The sequence below is a fragment of the Xenopus tropicalis genome, chromosome 4 (genome assembly GCF_000004195.4).
Source record: "Xenopus tropicalis strain Nigerian chromosome 4, UCB_Xtro_10.0, whole genome shotgun sequence".
NCBI lineage: Eukaryota > Metazoa > Chordata > Amphibia > Anura > Pipidae > Xenopus > Xenopus tropicalis.
The window spans coordinates 34,131,982-34,155,765 of record NC_030680.2 but is presented as its reverse complement, the minus strand read 5'-3'; the positions used below and the strand labels follow the sequence as shown (position 1 = coordinate 34,155,765).

The 23,784-nt window shown below is 38.0% G+C and overlaps 1 pseudogene; it reads left to right on the top strand.

The window, feature by feature from the left end:
- Nucleotides 1-23,784, top strand: part of LOC116410494 — a 66,120-nt pseudogene continuing 42,336 nt past the window's right edge.

Here is a 23,784-nt window from a genome sequence, read left to right as displayed (position 1 = left end):
ATGGGTCTCCCCGGAGGTGCTGACAATGATTTATGTATCTTGGGTAGTGTATAGATAATTGGGGTACGGGGGTATTCATTCTGCATAAACTGAAAGGTGTCATTGTCTATCCAGCCTGCATTGAGGGCTACAGAGAGAATACCATCCAGTTCCTTTTTAAATCTACCGGTCGGGTCAGAAGGTAAGAGTCTATACGTTTGGGTGTCTGCTAGTTGTCCCAGAATTTCCTGCTTATAATAAGCAAGATCAAGCACTACAATGGCACCCCCTTTATCTGCTGGCCGAATCACCAAGTTTGCGTCCTCTCTGAGTGTTTTAATAGCCTGCCGCTCAGAGGGCGATAAATTAGGAAATGTCTTGGTCATGCCTAGATCAGCTTTAGCTTCCAGACTAAGGACTTTCCCAAAGGTTTTGATGGCAGCATGTATGTTGGGGGGTTCAAACGTACTATGTGCTCTAAACGGGGGGCGGGGACCCTGTGGTGTATTCCTAAAATGTTCTTTTAACCTGAGTTTCCTCTGAAATTTATAAATGTCCACCAGTGTGTCAAACGTATTGGGCTTATTACTGGGAACAAATGAAAGACCCTTAGATAGCAAAGAGAGTTCACCCGTAGTTAGGGTGTGTGAGCTGAGGTTAAATACTATGCTTTCCTCCCCTTTGGTGGTTTCCCCTTTGGGTTTATGTCCCCCCCGTCTGGTGTACTGTCGCTTTCTCTTCCTCTGTCCTTTTGGGATCGCGTCGTAACCCCTAAAAAAGGCTTGTTGCTAACAATATTAGACCCACCATCCGAGTCCGTGGATTGGTCTGAGCTATCTACGGTGATGAGGGATTTGGGTAGTCTCTTTTTTCTTAGGGGAGGTCTAGGTCTACTGTCAGGTCTTAGTCCCAACAGCCAGCCGTACACCCTTTTATTCCTATAGTCGTCAGTGACTTTACGAAGTTTTGTCTGTTTGAATCTAGTCAAGTCTTGTCTGTATTTGTCAATGCTGGATTGTAATTTGTCCACCCAGTCAGTGCTATCGTCAGAGATCAAAGGGTCTAGGTACTGTTCTTCTAGACTTTTAATGTCATTTCTTACAGTGATAAGTTCCTTGCCAACCTGTTCAGTTACTAGCAGTATGAGATCAAAGGAACAATGATTGAGTATGCCGCACCACTTGCTGCAAAAATCCGGGTTATTACGGCCAATGGTAGGTATGTTAGAAATGCGAAACCCCCTAGGAATGAGTCTCTGTCTATGATAATTAGAGAGAAAAACCCTGTGTAGCTGTAAATCAACCTCCCTTTTTTTCAGATGGAGTATGTCATGGTAGATATCAGTCTTAGGTTTACTCACAGCACAATCCGATGGTGTCTCAGTGAAGAGGATCCTATTCACGTCCTCTATGGAAAACGTAAAGTCAATGTTTGTGTATATATATAAAAATCAATCATAATTCCAGGTAATCTGTAAAATAAAGTGCATAATGCTTAATATTCTATAAAGTGCAACATAAGATAAAGTGCAATACATCATAGTGCATGAAGATGTGTAAAACTTGAATTCCAAATGGATGGTGCAACGTAAGTTAAAATGCAGTCCATTGTGGTGCATACAGATAAAGAGACTTAAATACCAAATACAAATACACAATGTTAACACATAATAATAAAAGCATTGCAAAAATATTACTTAATAATACCTAGAGTAAAATGGCACTTGCAATAATAGAACCGGAGATTGAAGCGTACTAGGTAGAACCCAAACATTACCTGGTATCTAAATAAGAGGCAAAGGAACAATACTCATTAAGACCCCGGGGGGAAACAGTATCCAGAGTTCTGATCCAAAACATCTCCTTCTGAAGCAGCACACGATCCCCAATCACCCCCCCCCCCCCCCCGTTGGGCTCTGGGATCAAATCTATTCCCATGAAATTAAAAGCTGGTAACCTGTGCCCCATCATTAAAAAATGCTTAGGTAGAGGTAAATCAGATTTGCCGGTTTCAAAGGCTTTCTTAATGGTAGACCTGTGACTTCCCATTCGCTCACGTAAAGTGCTTTGTGTTTTGCCCACATACGTTAAACCACAGGGACAAGTAATTATATAAATCACGTGGGTTGATGTACAGGAAATACGTTGCCTTATGTTAATTTCATTGCCAGAGTGGGGATGTCTAAATGATTTACCTGGTGCCATGTATCTACATGTTGTGCACCCTGCACACTTATAGCAACCCTTTTTCAGTGTATTTAACAGACAAAAACTAGAGTCATAACATTTAATGGGGTCTGTTTTCATTAAAACATATTTTAAATAAGGTCCCCGTTTGTATCCCCACATAGGCTTTTGAGTTGCAACTTTAGACAGCTTCTTGTCACTTTGTATTACGGGCCAATGTTTCTCAACAATAGATTTAACAGCAGCTGAACCAGTTGTGTATTTATATGTAATAATAAACCTGTTTTGTTTGTCAGTAACCTCTTTACAACTGAGACTGGATTTGTGTTTACTGTGCTTGTGGGCTCTATTTAAAGAACCTGTTAATGTTGACTGCTGGTAACCCCTCTGCCTAAAACAATCAAAAGTCTCCTGTACTTCACAAAAGTCTCCTGAACTTCACAAATCTCTTTATCAGAATTGTTGCATATTGTGCGTAAAAATTGTGAAATTTTAGAGCTATGATGAAAACTAGTAGAGATCCTAGCCTTCCTTCTGTATAGGAAGGAGTCAGACTAGGATTGATCAATCGATCGCCGCATAGTGGATGCTTCCCCTGCATCGCCGTATCGCCTTTTTTCAAGTTTTAACAGGCATTTTGTAATAAAGCATTCCAAATACTAAATAGTTTGCAGGATAGGGCAATTATTGGGGCAGGGTAGAATAGATTTTTTACTTTACTTTTTTTTAGTGTTACTTTTCCTTTAACCATTTACCATTGTTCAGCACCCTGGACAGTGAAGCAGTTACATCAGACCCAATGTTACTATGGGAGATATTGGCCTAAATGTAATGTAGAGATGTAGACAATGACATAATACGACATTATTATCATTTAATGTGTTCTTAATTCATGGTCCTATCCTCAGTTTGGATTATAGGACTCTATTTATCTTTTTATATATGTCAAAACTCTACCCCCTATATTGAACCCCCGTAATAATCTGCTCTGCAAACAAGACCTTCCTAGATTGGATTCAAACTTCCTAGATTTAAAAAAAACAAACAAAAAAAACGAAATGCTCTCCATGCACAAAAAGGGGGGGGGGGGGCTGGCAGTACCAGACTCACAAACTTGTACTTTCATACCTAACCAAGAAAAAACATGGATCCATAATGAGCAACATTAGATCAGTTCTCCCATAGCAGCACTCTCATAGCTGCTGAACTGTTTTGAACTTACCTTATTTCAAACAAGACAGGGCCATTAACACCCATGATAGGTAACTCCCTATTTCCTATGGAACCCTTAGGAAAGGTTTTCTCTGTAGGCATAACAGAAGGAATTCTGGGAAGGAAGCCCAGAATCACTCCTAACATTGACTTGGAATACCCTTGAGACTGAGCCTCCCTTACTAGATTTTAAAGGAGACCTGTCACCCAGACATATAAATCTGTATAATAAAAGCCCCAGCTGTCAATCATATATTTACTTCCCTGCCTCTTTGCCTTATATAGAGGCACTTACCAGTTTTGTTGGGAGAAAAAAAATAGAGACACGTCTATAATGAATGCAAAATATTTTTTACAACAATAGCGCTTATCTATTATCTGCTATGTACCCTGTGCCTTTTCTTTTTTTCCAGATTGAATGGCTACACAGCAGCTTTGCTTATTTAAACTATAGTAGGGTTTTTCAGGCATACATACAATTTTTGGTGTTACTGTACCTTTAACTAAACACACCTTGCAGGACCCGTTGCAGTTTTGACATGCAACAAAAACGCAGTTGCATAGATGGATGAAAATCTTAAATAAATGTACCTGATGGTAATGCTGGTTCTCAATAAACAGAGTTGTCACAGCTGTCAACTTTACTGAATGGACAGTATTTGCTGTCATGCCCTACAGCAGTGCAGCCACGTGGATCAGCATGGACTAGAACTAGAAACATTGCTTCTGAAAGAGCTGTTGTTCAGTTGGCAATCATTTCTTACAAGCCATATCATAAAAAATTCTCAGTAAATAGCCTTTGCTGCTGGTGCTGCGTCCAAATGATAATGATCACCTCAATTTGAACCACGTATCCAGCAAATGTGTACTTTCCAAATCTATATGTTGTCTGTAAAATAGGCTTCCAATTTATGTCTATGTATTATGAAAATGTATGATTCTTTTCTTATTAATTCTAAGTGGAATTACATGTAAGTTTAGTTTGAAAAAAACAATATACTTATGGGATGTCTCATCCGGGATTATTCTTTTTTTTTACTTTTTATTTCTATTGCACGGTTTACACAGCAAATAATTCACTCTACCATTGCATTGTGCCTGAGTCTGAGCTTTCAGAAGGAGCCAGCGCTACACATTAAAACTGCTTTCAGGTAACCTATTGTTTCCCCTACTCCCATGTAACTGGAGGAGTCCCAAGTTGGACTTGGATTTCTTACTACTGAGTGCTATTCTGATATCTATCACTTTTAGTGCAGCATGGCCAGGCCCCCATAACACCCTACAGCCCACTGCCAGTGAGACTGGGCCAGCACTGGGCTAGCCCAGTGTCTATTAACTGATGGGTTTTGAAAAAAACATGTTTTCCCACGAAAGTATTCCTAGTAAAAAATAATCTAATCTTAAATAAACCCAATAGGATTGTTTTGCCTCCAATAAGGATTAATTATATCCTAGTTGGGATCAAGTACAGGTACTGCTTTATTATTACAGAGAAAAGGGAATCATTTAACCATTATATAAACCCAATAGGATTGTTCTGCCCCCAATAAGGGGTAATTATATCTTGGTTGGGATCAAGTACAGGTACTGTTTTATTATTACAGAGAAAGGGGAATCATTTAACCATGAAATAAACCCAATAGGGCTGTTCTGCCCCCAATAAGGGGTAATTATATCTTAGTTGGGATCAAGTACAGGTACTGTTTTATTATTACAGAGAAAGGGGAATCATTTAACCATGAAATAAACCCAATAGGGCTGTTCTGCCCCCAATAAGGGGTAATTATATCTTAGTTGGGATCAAGTACAGGTACTGTTTTATTATTACAGAGAAAGGGGAATCATTTAACCATGAAATAAACCCAATAGGATTGTTCTGCCCCCAATAAGGGGTAATTATATCTTAGTTGGGATCAAGTACAGGTACTGTTTTATTATTACAGAGAAAGGGGAATCATTTAACCATGAAATAAACCCAATAGGGCTGTTCTGCCCCCAATAAGGGGTAATTATATCTTAGTTGGGATCAAGTACAGGTACTGTTTTATTATTACAGAGAAAGGGGAATCATTTAACCATTAAATAAACCCAATAGGATTGTTCTGCCCCCAATAAGGGGTACTGTATATACTCGAGTATAAGCCTAGTTTTTCAGCACCCAAAATGTGCTGAAAAAGTCACCCTCGGCTTATACTCGAGTCGGGTGCCATGGGTCCCTCCAGACTAGCAACCTCTGTCCTTTGTGTGCAAATTAGCCACCCGCAACCAGACCCTCCAGTGCCCTGGCCGCTTCCATACTTATTTCCCCTTACGTGTCCTCTGCTGCCAGTTTGCCAATGCACAATGAGCATGGGGTAGTACTCATATTGTTTTTGTTGACCCTCTTCTCCACTTACAGAGCTAGTTTAACTGTTTTTCTTATATTTGAAAACATATACCCCACCGATGCCTCAATTAATGTTATTCTGTTGGTATTTATTTTGATTTGAAACTTAACAGTAGCTGCAGCATTTCCCACCCTAGGCTTATACTCAAGATAATAAGTTTTTCCAGTTTTCTTAGGTAAAATTAGGTACCTCGGCTTATATTTGGATCGGCTTATACTCGAGTATATACGGTAATTATATCTTAGTTGGGATCAAGTACAGGTACTGTTTTATTATTACAGAGAAAAGGGAATCATTTAACCATTAAATAAACCCAATAGGACTGTTCTGCCCCCAATAAGGGGTAATTATAGCTTAGTTGGGATCAAGTACAGGTACTGTTTTATTATTACAGAGAAATGTTATAACATTTGAACTATTTGATTAAAATGGAATCTATGGAAATGGCCTTCTTGTAAATCGGAGCTTTCTGGATAACAAGTTTCCAGATAACGAATTCCATACCTGTTTATCATTGTTATGTATAGTTTTCCTAGATGAAGTAAAAGTCCCCTCTCCCCAAGAAATGCCCCTAAAGAGAGAGTGCACAAAATATTTAAAAAATGATTGCCAAATAAAATGAGAAATTTACCAATAAATAAAACTGTCATTATTTATCTCTTGGTCAAACACAGGATTAAAGCTTAATCTTGCATTTGAGAAGTTTAAAGAACACTGTTGCTCATTTTATTTGTATTTTTAAAGGCTTACTTATTAATTTTAATATTAAGGTTGAGTGTGACATTGTTCTCATTACACATTCACAAGCCAACAGTCAGCGCCGCTTTCCCACAGGCCTCAGTTAGGGCAGGGCCTTGCCAGAGAGAGGTTCCCTTGATGTGGTTGGCACATACAGTATGTACAGTTGTGTAATGACTGCTTTACCCAGATCTGTAAGGAGCATGTTCTTATAACTCCATACAATGCACTTATTGTAATAGCTAACCAGAAATCTCTGATGCTGTTAAATATTTTCTTTAATTTTTAGCTCTCATGTGGGCAAACCCAAAGGAAATGACAAATTGTTTTCTGATTTTGGCTCCGACTGCAATAACCTAACTGATAATAGTAAATAATATTACCTTCTATAGCATGGAAATGTTATATGTGCATAGGACACAGAGACCTACTTAGTAACAGCCAGGGTCAGACTGGGTTGCCAGGATACCAGGAGAAAACCCAGTGGGCCCCTGCGGCCCAGACCCGATCCCCCTTACTGCCCCCCGCAGCCAGCAGTGTCCTCCCCTGACGCGTTTCAATTTGTCGTTCAGTGGAGGATGTCCCATGTGGGGGGGTTAGGGGGAGCAGCCAGGGCACCTGTGGGGTTGCGGGGGACATGGCCGGTGGAGGCACCCAGCATCGGAATTCTTATTTGGGCGCCCCGAGGCCAACCCCATTTACTGCCCCCCCTCACACACGCCCATCCCGCACGCATACGCATTCACGCGGGTGCTGATTTAAACTCATATGGAGCAGTGGGGAGAGGTCCCTATGGGAGCAAAACTTTGGCGGATCGGGGTAGCATGCACCTGGGGCCTAGGGGGCAACTAGGGGGGTGCGGCAGCCTGGTGGGCCCTGCACCCCCCAGTCCAAGCCTGGTAGCAGCTACTTTTCATAGCTACTAAACTGCAGAAACTACCCTGCCATAGAGAATACTGAGAATTGCCTCTGCTAAAACACACGTAGAGATAATTATCAGTAAATGATCAGCGTTATCTATTTTAGTAGTTGTGACAAGTAGCTGCTACGAGTAGCTCTGTGTGTCTTCACCCTAAGGGCATATATAAATGTGTAGTTATATAACTACATTTCTGTCTGCCAAACATGTACTTCTTCTGTCACCAGATTTATTAAATGTGATTCGAAAAAGGTCAACTCCCGGAGATATTTATACAACACGTGGGCCAGCCAAGTCACACAAACGAACGGGCATGATAAGAAAGCATAAATCATATTCATGTTACACTGGGAAACATTTTTCTATTTAAAGAACTGAAGTCATTTCCTGGGACAAGAATAGAAAAAAATATCTATTTAGGTCCTAGGAAGAAGAAGAGAAATATCAGGTAAAATGTTTAATTAGAAGCAAATCAATTTCAGGAATACAACATGAATTTTGTATTTTTGTATTTACTGTTGCACTTTTCCTTGTACAGATACAGGGCCCGTAACCCAGAATGCTCGGGACCTGGGGTTTTCCACATGAGGTGTCCTGTAATTTGGCTCTCAATACCCTAAATCTACTAATTTAATTAATTAACTAAACCCAATAGGCTTGTTTTGCCTCCAATAGAGATTAATTGTATCTTAGTTAAGATCAAGTAGAAGGTTCTGTTTTATTACTACAGAGAAAAAGAAAATTTGAATTATTTGATTAAAATGGAGTCAACAGGAAATGGGTTTCTTGTAATTTAGAGCTTTTTGGATTAAGGTTTCCTGAAAATTAATCCCATACCTGTACCTGATCCAGCAAAGTACATGGGCCACACTTGTCACACACACACATATATATATATATATATATACACACACACACACACACACACACACATATACACACATATACACACACACATATACACACATACACACATATATACACACACAGACATACACACACACATATACACACACACACACATACACCCACACACACACACATACACCCACATACACATATACACATACACCCACACAGACACACACCCACATACACATATACACACACACACATATACACATACACACACACATACACACACACACACATACACCCACACACACATACACCTTCATACACATATACACATACACCCACACAGACACACATACACATATACACACACACACACACATATACACATACACACACACACACATACACACACACACACATATACACACACACCAGAACCATGCTTTCTGCTACACATTTTGCTGCATATCGCACAGCTTTCTCAGACAGAATAATGACGTTGCATGTATTCTTTAGAGCATTTTGGCGGATCTATATTAATTCTCTTCACTTTCACTGAATGCCTCAATCATCAATGTTTCAAATGCATAATTTAACTAGGGCTTTGCAGAATACTCCAGCACCTAAACATACGTCACAACATGAAGGAACATAAATGTATGGCAAGAGGACATCTATCCCTAGAGAAGAAAAGGTAACACAGTAGTTGCGGCTAACACTAGCGATGAGTGAATCTGTCCTGTTTTGCTTCACCAAAAAATGAGTGAAACTATGGAAAAATGTGTGAAACGGCTAAAAACTTGCCAAACGCAGGTGCTGCACATATTACTTTTTTTGAAGCACACTCGCCTTTTTTGAGGGGACCGCAACTTTTTTGACACAACCACGCCTTTATTTGTTTTGCCACGACCACACCTATTTTGGCGCAACCGTGCCTATTTTGATATTTTTGTGATGTGGCTGTGAATTTTTGTGGCGAAATTTTGCTGAAGTTTCACGAAAATGGCGAAATGAGGAAATTCGCTGCAAAAAATTCGCTCATCACTAGCTAACATATGTCTGTCAAGTTCAACCTTTTTGCCCAGATGAAACCTGTAATCCAGAGGATCGTAAAAAAAAAATCCAGGTGAAGCCATCTCCAATTTGTCTCGAAGGGGGAAAAATATCTTCCTTCCTGTATCTTCCTTCTAGTATCTTCCTTCTTTTATCTTCCTAATGTATCTTCCTTCTTGTATCTTCCTAATGTATCTTCCTTCTTGTTTCTTCCTAATGTATCTTCCTAATGTATCTTCCTTCTCGTATCTTCCTAATGTATCTTCCTTCTTGTATCTTCCTAATGTATCTTCCTTCTCATAGTTACATAGTTACATAGTTACATAGGGTTGAAAAAAGACCAGTGTCCATCAAGTTCAACCCATCCAAGTAAACCCAGCACACCTAACCCACACCTACCAATCTATACACTCACATACATAAACTATATATACAACCACTAATACTAACTGTAGATATTAGTATCACAATAGCCTTGGATATTCTGATTGTTCAAGAACTCATCCAGGCCCCTCTTAAAGGCATTAACAGAATCTGCCATTACCACATCTCTAGGAAGGGCATTCCACAACCTCACTGTCCTCACCGTGAAAAACCACCTACGCTGCTTCAAATGGAAGCTCCGTTCCTCTAATCTAAAGGGGTGGCCTCTGGTGCGTTGATTGTTTTTATGGGAAAAAAGAACATCCCCTATCTGCCTATAATCCCCTCTAATGTACTTGTACAGAGTAATCATGTCCCCTCGCAAGCGCCTCTTTTCCAGAGAAAACAACCCCAACCTCGACAGTCTCACCTCATAGTTTAAATCTTCCATCCCCTTAACCAGTTTAGTTGCACGTCTCTGCACTCTCTCCAGCTCATTAATATCCCTCTTAAGGACTGGAGCCCAAAACTGCACTGCATACTCAAGGTGAGGCCTTACCAGGGACCTATAAAGGGGCAAAATTATGTTCTCATCCCTTGAGTCAATGCCCTTTTTTATACAAGACAGAACTTTATTTGCTTTAGTAGCCACAGAATGACACTGCCTGGAATTAGACAATTTGTTATCAACAAAAACCCCTAGATCCTTCTCCATTAAGGAAACCCCCAACACACTACCATTCAGTAGATAGTTCACGTTTATATTATTCCTACCAAAGTGCATAACTTTGCACTTATCAACGCTGAACCTCATTTTCCAGTTTGCTGCCCAGTTTTCCAATTTTGTCAAATCGCTCTGCAAAGCGGCAGCATCCTGCATGGAACTTATAGTTTTGCACAATTTTGTGTCATCAGCAAAAATAGAAACAGTACTCTCTATGCCCTCCTCCAGGTCATTAATAAACAAGTTAAAAAGCAAAGGACCAAGGACTGACCCCTGCGCTACTCCACTAACCACACTGGTCCAATTAGAAAATGTTCCATTTACCACCACTCTTTGCACTCTATCCTTCAGCCAGTTCTCTATCCAATTACAAATATTATGTTCTAGGCCAATATTCCTTAATTTGATCATTAACCTTCTGTGAGGTACTGTATCAAACGCTTTAGCAAAGTCCAAGTAGATGACATCAACTGCCATTCCAGCATCGAGGTTCCTACTCACCTCCTCATAAAAGGCGACTAAATTAGTCTGGCAAGATCTGTTACGCATAAAACCATGCTGGCACAAACTAATAGTATTGTGAACTGCAATGTATTCAAGTACCCTATCCCTTATTACCCCTTCCAAAATTTTTCCTACTACTGATGTCAGACTAACAGGCCTATAGTTTTCAGGCTGAGAACGGGATCCCTTTTTAAATAACGGCACCACTTTAGCAATCCGCCAATCTCTCGGCACCATGCCAGACCTCAATGAATCCTGAAAAATTAGTGAAGAGGTTTGGCAATCACAGCGCTCAGCTCATTTAATACCCTGGGATGAATCCCATCCGGCCCTGGAGCTTTGTTTACCTTTACATGTTAAAGTCTCTTTTGAATTTCCTCCCGAGTGACCCATGCGTCAGTAGCTAAATTACTAGAACTGGGCATATTACAAGGGAAGCCTTCATTATCTGGCTCCTCAGATGTATAGACAGATGAAAAATAAGAGTTCAAAATTTCAGCTTTTTCCCCGTTCTCATCAACCAACTTACCCCCCCCCATGATAATAAGGTTCCCACCCCTTCTTGCTTCATTTTTTTACTATTCACATAATTAAAAAATAATTTTGGATTCTTTTTACTCCTAGCTGCAATATCCCTTTCCATTTCTATTTTAGCTTGCCTGATAGCTTTTTTGCTGCTTTATTTGCTTCCTTGTACCTGATGAAAGTTTCCGCTGTCCCAGCTAACTTGAATGCCCTAAAAGCACGTCTTTTCTTACCAACCTCGACAATAACACTTTTATTCAGCCATAAAGGTTTTGCTTTGCGATGCCTCTCCTTGCTTACAAGGGGAATATACTGTTGTGTATACCTACAAAGCAATGTTTTAAAGATGTTCCATTTTCCTTCTGTGTCTAACCCCATGAAAAGCCTTTCCCAGTTGACACATTGCAGAGATACCCTTATACTGGCAAAGTCTGCACGTCTAAAATTGAGCGTTTTAGTTACTCCCTTATAGAGCTGTCTCTGCAGCATTATCTCAAAGGAGACCATGTTGTGATCACTGTTCCCCAGATGCTCACCCACACAAATGTTAGAGATAAGTTCATTATTATTAGATATCACCAGGTCCAAAATAGAGTCATTCCTAGTAGGTTCTTGATCGCCCGAAATAAAAAGTTGTCATTTAGCATATTTACAAACCTACTACCTTTTTCTGACTTAGCCACCCCATTACTCCAGTCAATGTCCGGATAATTAAAGTCCCCCATAATAACAACTTGACCCAGTGTTGAAGCCTCCTCCATTTGCAACAATAGCTGGGCCTCATCCCCCTCATCTATACGGGGTGGTTTATAGCATACACCAATGACCATTTTCTTTGAGACCTTCAGCCCTACTGAAATTTCTACCCAAAGAGATTCTCATATCTTCCTAATGTATCTACCTTCTTGTATTTTCTAATGTATCTTCCTAATGTATGTTCCTTCTTGTATCTTCCTTCTTGTTTTTTCCTAATGTATCTTCCTTCTTGTATCTTCCTTCTCGTATCTACCTAATGTATCTTCCTTCTTGTTTCTTCCTTCTCGTATCGTCCTAATGTATCTTCCTTCTTGTATCTTCTTAATGTATCTTCCTTCTTGTATCTTCTTAATGTATCTTCCTTCTTGTATCTTCTTAATGTATCTTCCTTCTTGTATTTTCCTAATGTATCTTCCTAATGTATCTTCCTTCTTGTATCTTCCTTCTTGTATCTTCTTAATGTATCTTCCTTCTTGTATTTTCCTTCTTGTATTTTCCTAATGTATCATCCTAATGTATCTTCCTTTTTGTATCTTCCTAATGTATCTTCCTTCTTGTATCATCCTAATGTATCTTCCTTCTTGTATTTTCCTAATGTATCTTCCTAATGTATCTTCCTTCTTGTATCTTCCTAATGTATCTTCCTAATGTATCTTCCTTCTTGTATTTTCCTAATGTATCATCCTAATGTATCTTCCTTTTTGTATCTTCCTAATGTATCTTCCTTCTTGTATCATCCTAATGTATCTTCCTTCTTGTATTTTCCAAATGTATCTTCCTTCTTGTATTTTCCTAATGTATCTTCCTTCTTGTATCTTCTTAATGTATCTTCCTAATGTATCTTCCTTCTTGTATTTTCCTAATGTATCATCCTAATGTATCTTCCTTCTTGTATCATCCTAATGTATCTTCCTTCTTGTATTTTCCTAATGTATCTTCCTTCTTGTATCTTCTTAATGTATCTTCCTAATGTATCTTCCTTCTTGTATTTTCCTAATGTATCATCCTAATGTATCTTCCTTCTTGTATCATCCTAATGTATCTTCCTTCTTGTATCATCCTAATGTATCTTCCTTCTTGTATTTTCCTAATGTATCATTCTAATGTATCTTCCTTCTTGTAACTTCCTTCTTGTATCTTCTTAATGTATCTTCCTTCTTGTATCATCCTAATGTATCTTCCTTCTTGTATTTTCCTAATGTATCATCCTAATGTATCTTCCTTCTTGTATCTTCCTAATGTATCTTCCTTCTTGTATCTTTCTTCTCGTATCTTCTTAATGTATCTTCCTTCTTGTATCTTCCTTCTTGTATCTTCCTAATGTATCTTTCTTCTTGTATTTTCCTAATGTATCATCCTAATGTATCTTCCTTTTTGTATCTTCCTAATGTATCTTCCTTCTTGTATTTTCCTAATGTATCTTCCTTCTTGTATCATCCTAATGTATCTTCCTTCTTGTATTTTCCTAATGTATCATCCTAATGTATCTTCCTTCTTGTATCTTCCTAATGTATCTTCCTTCTCGTATCTTCTTAATGTATCTTCCTTCTTGTATCTTCCTAATGTATCTTCCTTCTTGTATTTTCCTAATGTATCTTCCTAATGTATCTTCCTTCTTGTATCTTCCTTCTTGTATCTTCTTAATGTATCTTCCCTCTTGTATCTTCCTAATGTATCTTCTTAATGTATCTTCCTTCTCGTATCTTCCTAATGTATCTTCCTTCTTGTATCTTCCTAATGTATCTTCCTTCTTGTATTTTCCTATTGTATCTTCCTTCTTGTATCTTCCTAATGTATCTTCCTACTCGTATCTTCCTAATGTATCTTCCTTCTTGTATTTTCCTAATGTATCTTCCTAATGTATCTTTCTACTCGTATCTTCCTAATGTATCTTCCTTCTTGTATTTTCCTAATGTATCTTCCTAATGTATCTTCTTAATGTATCTTCCTTCTCGTATCTTCCTAATGTATCTTCCTTCTTGTATTTTCCTAATGTATCATCCTAATGTATCTTTCTTCTTGTATCTTCCTAATGTATCTTCCTTCTTGTATCTTCCTTCTTGTATCATCCTAATGTATCTTCCTTCTTGTATCTTCCTAATGTATCTTCCTTCTTGTATTTTCCTATTGTATCTTCCTTCTTGTATCTTCCTAATGTATCATCCTACTCGTATCTTCCTAATGTATCTTCCTTCTTGTATTTTCCTAATGTATCTTCCTAATGTATCTTCCTTCTTGTATCTTCCTAATGTATCTTCCTTCTTGTATCATCCCAATGTATCTTCCTTCTTGTATTTTCCTAATGTATCTTCCTTCTTGTATCATCCTAATGTATCTTCCTTCTTGTATTTTCCTAATGTATCTTCCTAATGTATCTTCCTAATGTATCTTCCTTCTTGTATCTTCCTAATGTATCTTCCTTCTTGTATCATCCCAATGTATCTTCCTTCTTGTATTTTCCTAATGTATCTTCCTTCTTGTATCATCCTAATGTATCTTCCTTCTTGTATTTTCCTAATGTATCATCTTAATGTATCTTCCTTTTTGTATCTTCCTAATGTATCTTCCTTCTTGTATCTTCTTAATGTATCTTCCTTCTTGTATCTTCCTAATGTATCTTCCTTCTTGTATTTTCCTAATGTATCATCCTAATGTATCTTCCTTCTTGTATCTTCCTAATGTATCTTCCTTCTTGTATCTTCCTTATTGTATCTTCTTAATGTATCTTCCCTCTTGTATCTTCCTAATGTATCTTCTTAATGTATCTTCCTTCTTGTATCTTCCTAATGTATCTTCCTTCTTGTATTTTCCTAATGTATCATCCTAATGTATCTTCCTTCTTGTATCTTCCTAATGTATCTTCCTTCTTGTATTTTCCTAATGTATCATCCTAATGTATCATCCTAATGTATCTTCCTTTTTGTATCTTCCTAATGTATCTTCCTTCTTGTATCTTCCTTCTCGTATCATCCTAATGTATCTTCCTTCTTGTATTTTCCTAATGTATCATCTTAATGTATCTTCCTTCTTGTATCTTCCTAATGTATCTTCCTTCTTGTATTTTCCTAATGTATCATCCTAATGTATCTTCCTTTTTGTATCTTCCTAATGTATCTTCCTTCTTGTATCTTCCTTATTGTATCTTCTTAATGTATCTTCCCTCTTGTATCTTCCTAATGTATCTTCTTAATGTATCTTCCTTCTTGTATCTTCCTAATGTATCTTCCTTCTTGTATTTTCCTAATGTATCATCCTAATGTATCTTCCTTCTTGTATCTTCCTAATGTATCTTCCTTCTTGTATTTTCCTAATGTATCATCCTAATGTATCATCCTAATGTATCTTCCTAATGTAGCTTCCTTCTTGTATCTTCCTTATTGTATCTTCTTAATGTATCTTCCCTCTTGTATCTTCCTAATGTATCTTCTTAATGTATCTTCCTTCTTGTATCTTCCTAATGTATCTTCCTTCTTGTATTTTCCTAATGTATCATCCTAATGTATCTTCCTTTTTGTATCTTCCTAATGTATCTTCCTTCTTGTATCTTCCTTATTGTATCTTCTTAATGTATCTTCCCTCTTGTATCTTCCTAATGTATCTTCTTAATGTATCTTCCTTCTTGTATCTTCCTAATGTATCTTCCTTCTTGTATCTTCCTAATGTATCTTCCTAATGTATCTTCCTTCTTGTATTTTCCTAATGTATCATCCTAATGTATCTTCCTTTTTGTATCTTCCTAATGTATCTTCCTTCTTGTATCTTCCTTATTGTATCTTCTTAATGTATCTTCCCTCTTGTATCTTCCTAATGTATCTTCCCTCTTGTATCTTCCTAATGTATCTTCTTAATGTATCTTCCTTCTTGTATCTTCCTAATGTATCTTCCTTCTTGTATTTTCCTAATGTATCATCCTAATGTATCTTCCTTTTTGTATCTTCCTAATGTATCTTCCTTCTTGTATCTTCCTTCTTGTATCTTCTTAATGTATCTTCCCTCTTGTATCTTCCTAATGTATCTTCTTAATGTATCTTCCTTCTTGTATCTTCCTAATGTATCTTCCTTCTTGTATCTTCCTAATGTATCTTCCTTCTTGTATTTTCCTAATGTATCATCCTAATGTATCATCCTAATGTATCTTCCTTTTTGTATCTTCCTAATGTATCTTCCTTCTTGTATCTTCCTTATTGTATCTTCTTAATGTATCTTCCCTCTTGTATCTTCCTAATGTATCTTCTTAATGTATCTTCCTTCTTGTATCTTCCTAATGTATCTTCCTTCTTGTATTTTCCTAATGTATCATCCTAATGTATCTTCCTTTTTGTATCTTCCTAATGTATCTTCCTTCTTGTATCTTCCTTCTTGTATCTTCTTAATGTATCTTCCCTCTTGTATCTTCCTAATGTATCTTCTTAATGTATCTTCCTTCTTGTATCTTCCTAATGTATCTTCCTTCTTGTATCATCCTAATGTATCTTCCTTCTTGTATTTTCCTAATGTATGTTTCTTCTTGTATCTTCCTTCTCGTATCTTCTTAATGTATCTTCCTTCTTGTATCTTCCTAATGTATCTTCTTTCTTGTATTTTCCTAATGTATCATCCTAATGTATCTTCCTAATGTATCTTCTTAATGTATCTTCCTTCTTGTATCTTCTTAATGTATCTTCCCTCTTGTATCTTCCTAATGTATCTTCTTAATGTATCTTTCTTCTCGTATCTTCCTAATGTATCTTCCTTCTTGTATTTTCCTAATGTATCATCCTAATGTATCTTCCTTCTTGTATCTTCCTTCTCGTATCTTCCTTCTTGTATCATCCTAATGTATCTTCCTTCTTGTATCTTCCTAATGTTTCTTCCTTCTTGTATCTTCCTTCTCGTATCTTCCTAATGTATCTTCCTTCTTGTATTTTCCTATTGTATCTTCCTTCTTGTATCTTCCTAATGTATCTTCCTTCTTGTATTTTCCTAATGTATCTTCCTAATGTATCTTCCTACTCGTATCTTCCTAATATATCTTCCTTCTTGTATTTTCCTAATGTATCTTCCTAATGTATCTTCCTAATGTTTCTTCCTAATGTATCTTCCTAATGTATCTTCCTTCTTGTATCATCCTAATGTATCTTCCTTCTTGTATTTTCCTAATGTTTCATCCTAATGTATCTTCCTTCTTGTATCTTCCTAATGTATCTTCCTTCTTGTATCTTCCTTCTCGTATCTTCTTAATGTATCTTCCTTCTTGTATCTTCCTAGTGTATCTTCCTTCTTGTATCTTCCTAATGTATCATCCTAATGTATCTTCCTTTTTGTATCTTCCTAATGTATCTTCCTTCTTGTATCTTCTTAATGTATCTTCCCTCTTTTATCTTCCTAATGTTTCTTCTTAATGTATCTTCCTTCTCGTATCTTCCTAATGTATCTTCCTTCTTGTATTTTCCTAATGTATCATCCTAATGTATCTTCCTTCTTGTATCTTCCTAATGTATCTTCCTTCTTGTATCTTCCTTCTCGTATCTTCCTTCTTGTATCATCCTAATGTATCTTCCTTCCTGTATCTTCCTAATGTTTCTTCCTTCTTGTGTCTTCCTTCTCGTATCTTCCTTATGTATCTTTCTTCTTGTATTTTCCTATTGTATCTTCCTTCTTGTATCTTCCTAATGTATCTTCCTTCTTGTATTTTCCTAATGTATCTTCCTACTCGTATCTTTCTAATGTATCTTCCTTCTTGTATTTTCCTAATGTATCTTCCTAAGGTATCTTCCTTCTTGTATCTTCCTAATGTATCTCCCTTCTTGTATTTTCCTGATGTATCTTCCTTATGTATCTTCCTTCTTGTATTTTCCTAATGTATCTTCCTTCTTGTATCTTTCTAATGTATGTTCCTTCTCGTATATTCCGTCTTGTATCTTCCTTCTTGTATCTTCCTTCTTGTATCTTCCTAATGTATCTTCCAGTACAACCAGCTCAGGAAGAGAATTCATGTATTTCAAAACTTTTATTATATAAAACTCTTTTCACGTCCAAAAGGAGAACTAAAGCTTAACAAAAACAGATAGAAAGTAGGCAGGAAATGCTGAACATTATGTGAAGATCTGTAGCGCTGTCAAAATGTTTCAGCCAGCACAACAAGTAAAGTGCAAGCAGGGCTTAGCCCCTGGGTGGCTGTGCACCAAGTAGTAATTCTCTGGAGGAGGTAAGGGTGTGCTGGTGTAAATATTTTTTTTTCCAAGATCTGTGGCGCCCCATCTTTGTCTGCTGATTCCCTGCATATACTCCATGCTGCTTAGGGACCGGAACACAACATGCTGTATATTCAGAATATAAATGTCACAATATCAGGCTGATTAGTAATTCAGATTCTCATTACATGGCAGCTCTGAAACCAGTTTAATTTCCATTAGAGTTTAAGAATCAACCCTGTAGCATCAGCATCTATTACAGATATATCTTATTTTCTGCAAATTTGATTTGCAACAGTCCCTAAGCAAAGCATTTTCAACAGCTGCCCAGAGCTCACTGAGCAAGTGTCGTGTCACTGACACTCACAAAATGTCTTAACAAAATCCAAGATGGCAAGGTACCATGCACAGCCTTGCAGGCCTGGATCAGTACTATTATAGGGATATGGAACTTTAAGACTAGCAGTCAGTTCAGGCATGGAATGCCTTATGAGGAAACCCATTTTTTTAGCCATTTTTTTTTAGTTCTCCTTTAAGAAGAAATCTCCTTTCACAGTGAATAACCTTGTGTTTGCTGGAAGGATCTCCTGAAGGATCAGTTTAATGTAACAAATTAAATGTAAATGGCAAATTCCAGGGCAAGGGTAAGTGGCGTAGCTCAAGGTTTGAAGGAAATTGCTTTGTGCAATAGGTTAAGTACGTGATACATTTCATTCCTTTGACTTACAGTCGAAAAAGGGCTCGAGGGGCAGATTAATCAAAGGATCAACGTGGAAGAAAAAAAATGCACGTGCTCTTTTCTAGTAATATACATTCCTTCATATATTTGTTTTTACAAATGACATTACACTAATGGAGACATGTTTCAGTTCATATCTTTCTTTACATAGTCAAGACTCATTGAGACCACGTGAAACTTTCTTTTACCTTTTCACCTTTTTTATGTGATATAAAAGTCCTGCAAAATTTTGTTGAGCATTTTTGCAAACAAGAAAATTCTTGTGACTAATTATAAATATGCAAGTCAAGGGTGAGAAAAATTGAATTTGCTTCTCAAATTTGAAGAAATCTGCTCCCAAGAGTTGTATTTATTACTCCACACATTAAGCTTTAATGGTTTTCTTGATAGGTATCTAAGACATAGTGGCTTTCATGGTATTTTAGTGTTTATATGATGCAACCAGTAGAAGCTCCAACAAGGGCCCAATGCTATAAGAGTCACTTTATTATTTAGCCCAATTAGCAAAATCCTCAGTAATGACCCAGCCTTCTCTAAGAAACTCCGTAAAGATTGGTGCTACTGGTTATTCAGTTAGACTGCATCATCTTCTGATGGTGCACATTATCAGTTATGGGCTGGAACTAGATATTAAATATGCCAATGCACATTTTACTTTTGTAAGTGCATTTTTATCTTGTGTTTATTTATAAGTCTGCAATATGGGATTGTGCCTCTACTGGTTTTTATTATTTTAGTGTACCGTGATATAACCACCCTATACTGAAGGGTGCAGCCAATTTCACATGACTTGCTTTGTTGCACAAGTACTTGGCATTTAATCAACTTCATTGCTCATTTGCCATCTCAGCCCTCATTGTATCCATTTGTCATTAATAGTTAATTCTGTCCTTTATCATCTGACTGCATGGTAGGATTTCATATAACTGTGGATTCCCATTACTCTTGTGTTATTAAATCCTCATACATTTATCATTTGAATTATCACCTTAATATTTTTATTATTTGTCTTCTCTATATATCCAAGCCTATTGTGATAAGAAAAGCTACAGGTAACATTGATGTTGGTATATATGGTTTATGTATGTGAGTGGATAGATAGGTCAGTATGGGTCTGTATGTGAGTGGATAGATAGGTCAGTATGGGTCTGTATGTGAGTGTATAGATAGGTCAGTATGGGTCTGTATGTGAGTGTATAGATAGGTCAGTGTGGGTCTGTATGTGAGTGTATAGATAGGTCAGTATGGGTCTGTATGTGAGTGGATAGATAGGTCAGTGTGGGTCTGTATGTGAGTGGATAGATAGGTCAGTATGGGTCTGTATGTGAGTGTATAGATAGGTCAGTATGGGTCTGTATGTGAGTGTATAGATAGGTCAGTATGGGTCTGTATATGAGTGTATAGATAGGTCAGTATGGGTCTGTATATGAGTGTATAGATAGGTCAGTATGGGTCTGTATGTGAGTGGATAGATAGGTCAGTATGGGTCTGTATGTGAGTGGATAGATAGGTCAGTATGGGTCTGTATGTGAGTGTATAGATAGGTCAGTATGTGTCTGTATGTGAGTGTATAGATAGGTCAGTATGGGTCTGTATGTGAGTGTATAGATAGGTCAGTATGGGTCTGTATGTGAGTGGATAGGTCAGTATGGGTCTGTATGTGAGTGTATAGATAGGTCAGTATGGGTCTGTATGTGAGTGGATAGATAGGTCAGTGTGGGTCTGTATGTGAGTGTATAGATAGGTCAGTATGGGTCTGTATGTGAGTGGATAGATAGGTCAGTATGGGTCTGTATGTGAGTGTATAGATAGGTCAGTATGGGTCTGTATGTGAGTGGATAGATAGGTCAGTATGGGTCTGTATGTGAGTGGATAGATAGGTCAGTATGGGTCTGTATGTGAGTGGATAGATAGGTCAGTATGGGTCTGTATGTGAGTGGATAGATATGTCAGTATGTGTCTGTATGTGAGTGGATAGATAGGTCAGTATGGGTCTGCATGTGAGTGTATAGATATGTTAGTATGTGTCTGTATGTGAGTGGATAGATAGGTCAGTGTGGGTCTGTATGTGAGTGGATAGATAGGTCAGTATGGGTCTGTATGTGAGTGGATAGATAGGTCAGTATGGGTCTGTATGTGAGTGGATAGATAGGTCAGTATGGGTCTGTATGTGAGTGGATAGATAGGTCAGTATGGGTCTGTATGTGAGTGGATAGATAGGTCAGTATGGGTCTGTATGTGAGTGGATAGATAGGTCAGTGTGGGTCTGTATGTGAGTGTATAGATAGGTCAGTGTGGGTCTGTATGTGAGTGTATAGATAGGTCAGTATGGGTCTGTATGTGAGTGTATAGATAGGTCAGTATGGGTCTGTATGTGAGTGGATAGATAGGTCAGTATGGGTCTGTATGTGAGTGTATAGATAGGTCAGTATGTATGCATTTGGAAATATGCAAAAGATGCTGAAAAAGGCAGAATCTTGGCCAAATTCCAATCCTGAATCTTGGCCATAGGCCTCCTTTCCTAACCTAACCTCTGTATTCTCCTAGTCTTATTTATTTACATGCTAGCATCTATTCCTCCATCTATTTCTCCTTTTTCTTCCCATTCAGAAATAGGGAATGACCATGAATTAGGACAAATGGTCAGGAGCAGGAGGGCCCACTGACACCTCGACCCACCAGGAATTTTCCTGGTATCCTGGTGGCCAGTCCTACACTGCATTTGGTGCATCCCTGATATATATATATATATAGTCCAACATATGGCGCACTCAGAAAAATTTAAGAGCATTAAGTAAAGGGTGCATGACCGATTATATCACAGAGAGTCCATCCGTGTCATAATATGTATTCCAACTCAGTCGCACTCCATGTGGGTCTGTATGTGAGTGGATAGATAGGTCAGTATTGGTCTGTATGTGAGTGGATAGATAGGTCAGTATGGGTCTGTATGTGGGTGTATAGATAGGTCAGTATGGGTCTGTATGTGAGTGGATAGATAGGTCAGTATGGGTCTGTATGTGGGTGGATAGATAGGTCACTATGGGTCTGTATGTGAGTGGATAGATAGGTCAGTGTGGGTCTGTATGTGAGTGGATAGATAGGTCAGTATGGGTCTGTATGTGAGTGGATAGATAGGTCAGTATGGGTCTGTATGTGAGTTGATAGATAGGTCAGTATGGGTCTGTATGTGAGTGGATAGATAGGTCAGTGTGGGTCTGTATGTGAGTGTATAGATATGTCAGTATGTGTCTGTATGTGAGTGTATAGATAGGTCAGTATGGGTCTGTATGTGAGTGTATAGATAGGTCAGTATGGGTCTGTATGTGAGTGTATAGATAGGTCAGTATGGGTCTGTATGTGAGTGTATAGATAGGTCAGTATGGGTCTGTATGTGAGTGTATAGATAGGTCAGTATGGGTCTGCATGTGAGTATATAGATATGTCAGTATGTGTCTGCATGTGAGTGTATAGATAGGTCAGTATGGGTCTGTATGTGAGTGGATAGATAGGTCAGTATGGGTCTGTATGTGAGTGGATAGATAGGTCAGTATGGGTCTGTATGTGAGTGGATAGATAGGTCAGTATGGGTCTGTATGTGAGTGGATAGATAGGTCAGTATGGGTCTGTATGTGAGTGTATAGATAGGTCAGTGTGGGTCTGTATGTGAGTGTATAGATAGGTCAGTATGGGTCTGTATGTGAGTGTATAGATAGGTCAGTATGGGTCTGTATGTGAGTGTATAGATAGGTCAGTATGGGTCTGTATGTGAGTGTATAGATAGGTCAGTATGGGTCTGTATGTGAGTGGATAGATAGGTCAGTATGGGTCTGTATGTGAGTGTATAGATAGGTCAGTATGTATGCATTTGGAAATATGCAAAAGATGCTGAAAAAGGCAGAATCTTGGCCAAATTCCAATCCTGAATCTTGGCCATAGGCCTCCTTTCCTAACCTAACCTCTGTATTCTCCTAGTCTTATTTATTTTCATGCTAGCATCTATTCCTCCATCTATTTCTCCTTTTTCTTCCCATTCAGAAATAGGGAATGACCATGAATTAGGACAAATGGTCAGGAGCAGGAGGGCCCACTGACACCTCGACCCACCAGGAATTTTCCTGGTATCCTGGTGGCCAGTCCTACACTGCATTTGGTGCATCCCTGATATATATATAAATAGTCCAACATATGGCGTACTCAGAAAAATTTAAGAGCATTAAGTAAAGGGTGCATTATATCACAGAGAGTCCATCCGTGTCATAATATGTATTCCAACTCAGTCGCACTCCATGTATAAAACATAGCATTTATTTACGATTTCTGTTAAAAACACTTCCGATGCATAGGAAATGACAAAGCAAATACTTAACAAGCCAGTTTGCCACACTCACGCGACGTTTCAGGAATATTGCAGTCCCTTTTTCAAGCACTTTATCGTGGCTCCCACATGTCATATGGCGTTCATTCGTAAAGAAATAACGTATATAGTTTAGAACCGGATGTGACGTGTCGAGTCACCATGGAGACAGGACGCAATAGCGTCCTACCTACACAGGAGTCAGCACATTACCTCGGCTACAAGTAGAATAAGAACTAACTAGAATAACACATCAGTAACTCTTTCAGGGAACATTCAAATACAGCATATCAAAAATGATCTGGTAAAGT